This window comes from Bidens hawaiensis, unplaced genomic scaffold (assembly GCF_021521415.1).
Source record: "Bidens hawaiensis isolate Kalapana, Puna unplaced genomic scaffold, B.hawaiensis_p1.1 tig00023627_1, whole genome shotgun sequence".
Lineage (NCBI taxonomy): Eukaryota > Viridiplantae > Streptophyta > Magnoliopsida > Asterales > Asteraceae > Bidens > Bidens hawaiensis.
Genome location: NW_027505035.1, coordinates 30,174 through 37,240, shown reverse-complemented (window position 1 = coordinate 37,240; position 7,067 = coordinate 30,174). Strand labels below are relative to the sequence as shown.

Sequence of the window (7,067 nt, the reverse complement as noted above, 5' to 3'; positions counted from 1 at the left end):
CTTGATAGTTGGTCAAACCCAAAGTCAACTTTCCAAAATAATGAATGTTATGAGGTAACTCAATAAAACTTTATAAGACTTAACCAAGTATGTAGATCTATTGTTTTAGAACTAACAACGTACGTCAAGCGGGTGTTCGGTTTTGTCGGTCCAAACTTTGTTATGAAATCAAGTTGGATCCAACATTTCCAAGTACTTAAGAAAATAATTAAAATCAATTTGTAAACTATTTTTAAAGAAATATACAAGTCTTGATAGCTAAAAACACACTTGTGTGTCTTAAGCGAGTAAAAATCGGATCGGTTCGGTTTTCATCTCACAATACGTTCCTTGATGGTCTCCACATGCCCAAATAACCAAGAACTTGCATAAATGAATTTTATAAACTTAAATCTAACATAAAGCATGTTTAAAACAATTATTTAACAAAACTAGTAACAAGTTCGGTTCACGGTTTGGACTATTTACGGTTAAACCGAGGTTAGTCTCTACAAACCCCCACCATGGAACTTCATAAATATGACAAACAAACTAAAAAGAACATAAGTTAAACATGGTTAGTATGAATAAACAAGTTATATAAGTATATATATATATATATATATATATATATATATATATATATATATATATATATATATATATATATATATATAGGGGAGGGTTATTTTGAGAACCATGGTGAGTTTTAAAAACTTTAAGAACTCAATTTTGAACCACACATTTAATTAAATGATTCGAAATATGTGGCTGAGATTAAATTTAATTAAAAAATGAAGCAGGAGAGAGAATAAGTATTTTTGATAATTACACAAGTTTAAACGTTAGTTACACATGTGTAAAAAGTCGATTCGGTGTGTAAAAAAATACCGTAATTTTTTGTACATCATTTACACTTACGTATTACACATGTGTTAAAAAATTCAAAAAAAAAATTTGTTACGTTGAGTTCTTTCGAGTTCTTAAAGCTCAAAGTGGTTCTCAAAAGAAATCAATCCTATATATATATATACATACATATATATATATCAAGAACACGAAGTTCTCCATGAAGTCTTTCCTTACGAGGTCCGAAACTTAACCAACCGGAGTCGGAGAAGTAACTATCAAAGGTAACAAGGGGTATTAGTATATATATGTTGTACAACAATAAACAAGTGTTAGTAAAGTTAGATGAACAAATTAGAAAGAAAGATTAAACTTAGTTTGACATTTGGAAGTCAAAACTTCAAGAATACATAAGAAATAACAACCCTGAATTTATGGAGTTTGAGAGAGAATTTGGGGTAAGAGCAAGTGTAAAAATGAAGGAGATGAGTGTGTATATATAGGGTAATAGTCAAGGCTTCTTTACAAGGTTCCTTTTAAGTTTATATGAGAATAGGTTGGTTAAACAAACAAGCAAAGCACAAAACACAAGAAAAATCCGAAATATATGTGCAGGGGTCCCTAGGCGTTGCGCGGCCTCCCCTTTCCCTCTGACCGCGTGGCGCGGCGTGCCCGGGGGGGGGGGGGGTGGCCCAGCTCGTCTTTTGTGGTTCGTTGCGTGTCCGGAAGTTCGTTTTTGATGTATTTTAGTCGTTTTAAAGCCGTTTTCGAATCCGTAAAAGGGGTTTTTCAAATTGAACCAATGGGAATGATTTGGTAACATAAAAATCCAATATTTTATATATCATGAGTTTCGGTTTACAAAACGGGTCGGTTTACATGTTAAACGAATATAAACAAGACCCGAAATTGACGAATGTCACAGTTTTGTTTTTTGTTGGAGTTCATCATACGTGGTGGTTCACGGGATGCTCAAACTGCCCATATTTTATTTCGTTAGTTCGTTATTTAAGTTGGTACAGTTAAAATGCCATGGAACGCTCATGTGCCGTCCAACTTCATTGTATTGATAATTCGTTAATTAGTTGGGATAATTAAAATGCCATGTGACGCTCATGGGCCGTCCAACTCACTTGTTTTAAATCGTTATTTAGTTGGGACAATTAAAATGTCATGTAACGCTCATGGGCCGTCCAACTCCATTACTTTTATTTGTTAGTTTTGTTGGGTCATTCAAATTGCCATGAAAAGCTTATGGAAGGCCAACATCTATATATATTTCGTTGGTGTATTGTAAAGTTAACTTAATCAACAAAAAAAAACTTTAACTTTTAAACTGACCAAATCTATCTAACCTTATGCGTTACTCCATTAGTGTATTGTAAAGTTAAAAAAATTGTAGTTTACGGTATTATCACACTGAATCTATATAACCTTACCCGTTAGTCCGTGACATGATTAGTTGAATATGGATGTCACATATTAGCTTATGGATCTTAATCAAAATACTAATGCAAATATAAAGATATTGACAAATAGCGACATAATTATTAAAAATTCCATCCCTTTGTATTTCATCATTTGTTTTATGTATAACCTTAAAACAGTGATATTTTATATATTCAAAAAAGTTATCATGCCTAACTCGTGTCTTACTATTTATTAGATAATCAGGAATATAAATAATATCATATCATCCAAGCATAAATTATATTTAGTGCTATCGTAAACCCAACGCCTGCTATATTCCACCTACATTGAAACCCTTCTTTTCTTTCTTGAATTACTTATTAACTAGTGGGATTCCCTCGCTATGCCGGTGCTAATTCAATCGATTTTGATTTGGTTCATTATGCTACTATCATTTTCATTATGCTACTATCATTTGTTATAGTAACATAAAGAGAAAAACAATAAAAGTAAAGTTGTGATATATCAAAAAGGATATCAACACATGTTTTACATTGATTCAATACTATAAAACAAATGCCAGTATCAGTTCGATACAGTGTTTTATTGTTTATTGGTCAGAATCGGTTTGGTTCGTCATGTTACCCACAAAATAATGGCACTTGTGCAACTTACAATATTTAAAAAAATACTTTATTTCAAATACAACTACATTTTTAAAAAAGATTACACAAGAACGGCGAGAATTTTTTTTAACACGACCATTATTTACCATGTATTCGGTTTTTTAATAAGAGCTAAAAGAATGCAAGTTATCAAAGATCCAAATTGATCTATGAAGTAAAAGGGAAAAAATGAAAAAAAAAATAATTTCACCGTGTGTTAAATTTTGTTTTAAAATAGAATCCTTTTTAACAACAAATTTTATATTCACAAAAAAATCTTTAAACGTTGCACTTCCAGTTCACTATGTCAAATTTGTAACGAATGATACTATATCACTATACCAATAAATCAGGCTAAAACATAAAATACTAGTCGTTTGAAAGAAAAAAAGAAAACACTAACACTTCTATCTATATTTATTGTAAAATCCTAATGATAATTATCAACTGGGAGTATGGAAGGATGTAAATTAGGCGCAACTAAACCTAATACTTTTGGTTATTAACTTATTATTAAATAATATAACCTACATTATAACCTATATTACATCCATAAATTTGTATATGTATAAATAAATACCTCTTTACACCTTAAATTACTTCAAACATGTAATGCTAACAATCTAACATCATAGGATTTCTCTTATTAGTAGCTCACTAGCTTGTAATCAATGTTTAATTATAGGCTCACTTAATGGTGAACTAGAAATAAGTTACATATTTTTTACATATCAGTTATATATTCATAAAAACTTGCATTCTCTCATATGTATTCAATAAAAAGCTAATACAAAATATAATTATCAAAAAAAGAAGCATTTTCCTTTGTGAAAAGAATTCTTTTGACATTAGTCTGCCAAATAGATTTGTAAATGAACCGAACAAGTTGTTTGTTTATTAAATAAAAAATATGTTCATGAGCATTTATCGAACAGGGATATTATATTTGTGTTCATTCATTAAGGAAATAAATGTGTTTAAAAATGGTTCATGAATACTAATAAAATAGGTGGAGTCAAGAGATTAAGGTTGAATGTGAATAATGAAGAAAGAAATGAGAAGGTTAGAAAACAAAGTGAGAATATATTTTCTTATTTATGTAAGGGATAATAAATTATAAATTAAATAATATAAAATGTTAAGACAAATAAATAAATGTATAACTTTTTTATGGACAACATATACAAACGAATATGAATAAACATTCATGGACATATTACCGAACGTTCACAAACACAATTGAATGAACATGGCTCTAGTTATGTTCATTTATTTACTAATTGTACAAAGTTTATTGTTCATGTTCGTTCATTTATTAAACAAAAGAACATAAAAAAACCTCAAATCGAATGATTCACGAACGGTCAACTGAAAGTTTGGTTCATTTACAGCCCTACTGCAAAAAAAAAAACGTCTTTTCATGACTTAGAACATTTTGTGATACACAAGTATTAAGCAGCATTTTAACATGACACCGGTAAAAACACTTACAATTCTTTAACTTACGTGAATCACAAATTTAGTTACTCCCGCAAATTTTTTTAAATAAAAAAATATTTACAATTTTATATTACCGTCAAGATAACGAACATCCATCATAAAAAAAAGCTAAATAACTCCAGTATTTCCTTTGACTACAAAAAAAATTATACAAATCCTGTATTATTCAGTATACACGTCATATAATAATGAGTTACCGTGTTTCAAAAATACCATGTTATAACCTTTTGTCGGGCAAAAGATGTAAAAAAACGTGTCGATAAAACGGACACTTCTTTTGGCGTTCATAGAAACCACACCATTCCTTCCACAATTCTCACACACACATCCAATCCTCAATAATAATAATATCCATCCATCCACTCCCCTCCTATTAATAATAATAATAATATTATTATTATTATTATTATTATTATTTCCATTTCCCACGTTTATTTCACACACACACACACACTCTCCCTCCCTCCCGCCGCCACCTACCTACCTTCCGACCAAACAAACGAACAACCGGTTTATGGAATGACAGATTACCGTCTTAATAATACTATGATGAATACTTGGACAGCTGATGACAACGCTTCCATGATGGACGCCTTCATCTCCTCCGACATTACTTCCATCTGGACAACCACCACCACTCCCACAGTCCCGCTGACGTCATCCTCAGCTTCAACTTCCGTCGTCAACGACTTCAACCAAGACACGTTACAGCAACGTCTTCAGGGTCTGATAGACACAGCCACAGAGTCATGGACCTACGCCATCTTTTGGCAGTCATCCGTCGTCGAATATTCCGGTACGCCGGTGTTAGGCTGGGGTGACGGGTACTACAAATGCGAGGTTAATAAACTCAAACCCACCGTCTCAGCCACTTCTGTAGCTGAACAACAGTACCGGAAAAAAGTGCTCCGGGAGCTTAATTCGATGATCTCCGGTACTCCGGCGCCGGAGAATGACGTCATCGACGAGGAAGTGACGGATACGGAGTGGTTTTTCTTGATCTCGATGACCCAGTCGTTTGTTAACGGTAACGGGCTACCGGGTCAGGCGGTGGTTACGAACCAACCGGTGTGGGTCAACGGCGTTGACCGGCTGATGTCATCTCACTGCGAACGGGCAAGGCAAGGACAAGGGTTTGGGTTACACGATTGTTTGTATTCCGTCTGCTGACGGCGTTATCGAGTTGGGTTCGACGGAGTTGATTCATCAAAACCCGGATGTGGTTAAGAAAGTTAAAGCTTCGTTTAATATGATGATGATGCAAATGAATACGGATCCGGTTGACGGTGGTGACGACGACCCGTCGTCGATTTGGCTCACGGATCCGGTGGCTTCTTCCACGGCCGCCGCTGACGTCATCACGGCTAAGGATTCGGTTGATGTGGGTGGCTCTCAGGCGGCGCGTGGGGACTCACGCGCCATGATTCATGGCCCGTTTCAAAACCCTAATCCTGAAAACCCTAGATCTGTTGATAACCGTGGTACCGGGTTTTTTTGGTAGCCGTGAGTTGAATTTTACTGAGTTTAGATCTGTCGACGTGGCGGGTAATGGTAAAACTGTGAATTCGTCGTATCATAAGGCGGAATCCGGTAAGATTTTGAATTTCGGTGAGAGTAAAAGTAAAGCTCATGAAGAGAATAATAATAATAATATTAATATTAATAATGGTAATGGTAATGGTAATAATAATAAGAAGAGATCTTCGACTTCGTGTGGTAGTAACGAAGACGGGATGCTCTCGTTCGTCTCGCGAGTGATCCCGCCTTCGAGCAATGTGTAATCGGGTGGTGTGCAGATAACCCGAGCGGATTCTGACCACTCGGACCTTGACGCGTCGGTGATACGAGAAGCGGAGAGCATTCGCGTTGTGGAACCCGAGAAGAAGCCGCGGAAACGAGGACGGAAGCCGGCGAATGGGCGAGAAGAGCCGTTGAATCACGTGGAAGCGGAAAGGCAGAGGAGGGAGAAGCTAAACCAAAGGTTCTACGCGCTACGGGCGGTGGTGCCGAATGTTTCGAAAATGGACAAGGCGTCGCTCGTCGGGGATGCGATATTGTACATTAACGAGTTGAAGGCGAAAGTGGAAAACTCGGAGTCTGATAAAGAAGAGTTGAGGAACCGAGTGGAGGTGTTGAAGAAAGAGTTAACGAACAAGGATTCTCGACAGACGTGTTCCTCCACTGTAACGGAGGACATGAAAGCGTCCGATCTGTTTCCGAGGGCGGATCTGGATCTGGATGTGGATGTGAAAGTGATAGGTTGGGACGCGATGATTAGGATCTGAAGAAGCGTGTATCGACTTACTTGTATACGATCAACGTTCCTCGGGTACGAGTGTGCTATATCACCGATGGTTTTCCGAGATACGTGTTCTTTCACCTACAAAACGAACAGCACCGTGAGCTTACCCCTCAGAAAGGGACAGATGGGTCCTCTTTGGGGTAACCCTCCGGTGTGAGAATCAGATATTGTAGGAGAGGATAATCAGGATGTGAAAATGAGTAAAGGACTTAGAATATATTTTCTTTTCTCCCCAACTGTTGAGGTCGTGTGGTATTTATAGTATTAGGGTTTTCAATGATTGGGCTCAGACCCAATTAGGGCCTTTTTGGCCTCCTCCTATTGCTTCGCGCCATGTGTACTTAGGACACCTGGTGCTTTTT

At 36.0% G+C, this 7,067-nt stretch overlaps 1 pseudogene; it reads left to right on the top strand.

The window, feature by feature from the left end:
* Positions 1-4,821: 4,821 nt before the first annotated feature.
* Positions 4,822-6,688, top strand: LOC143610031 (transcription factor MYC2 pseudogene; annotated as a pseudogene).
* Positions 6,689-7,067: the final 379 nt, after the last annotated feature.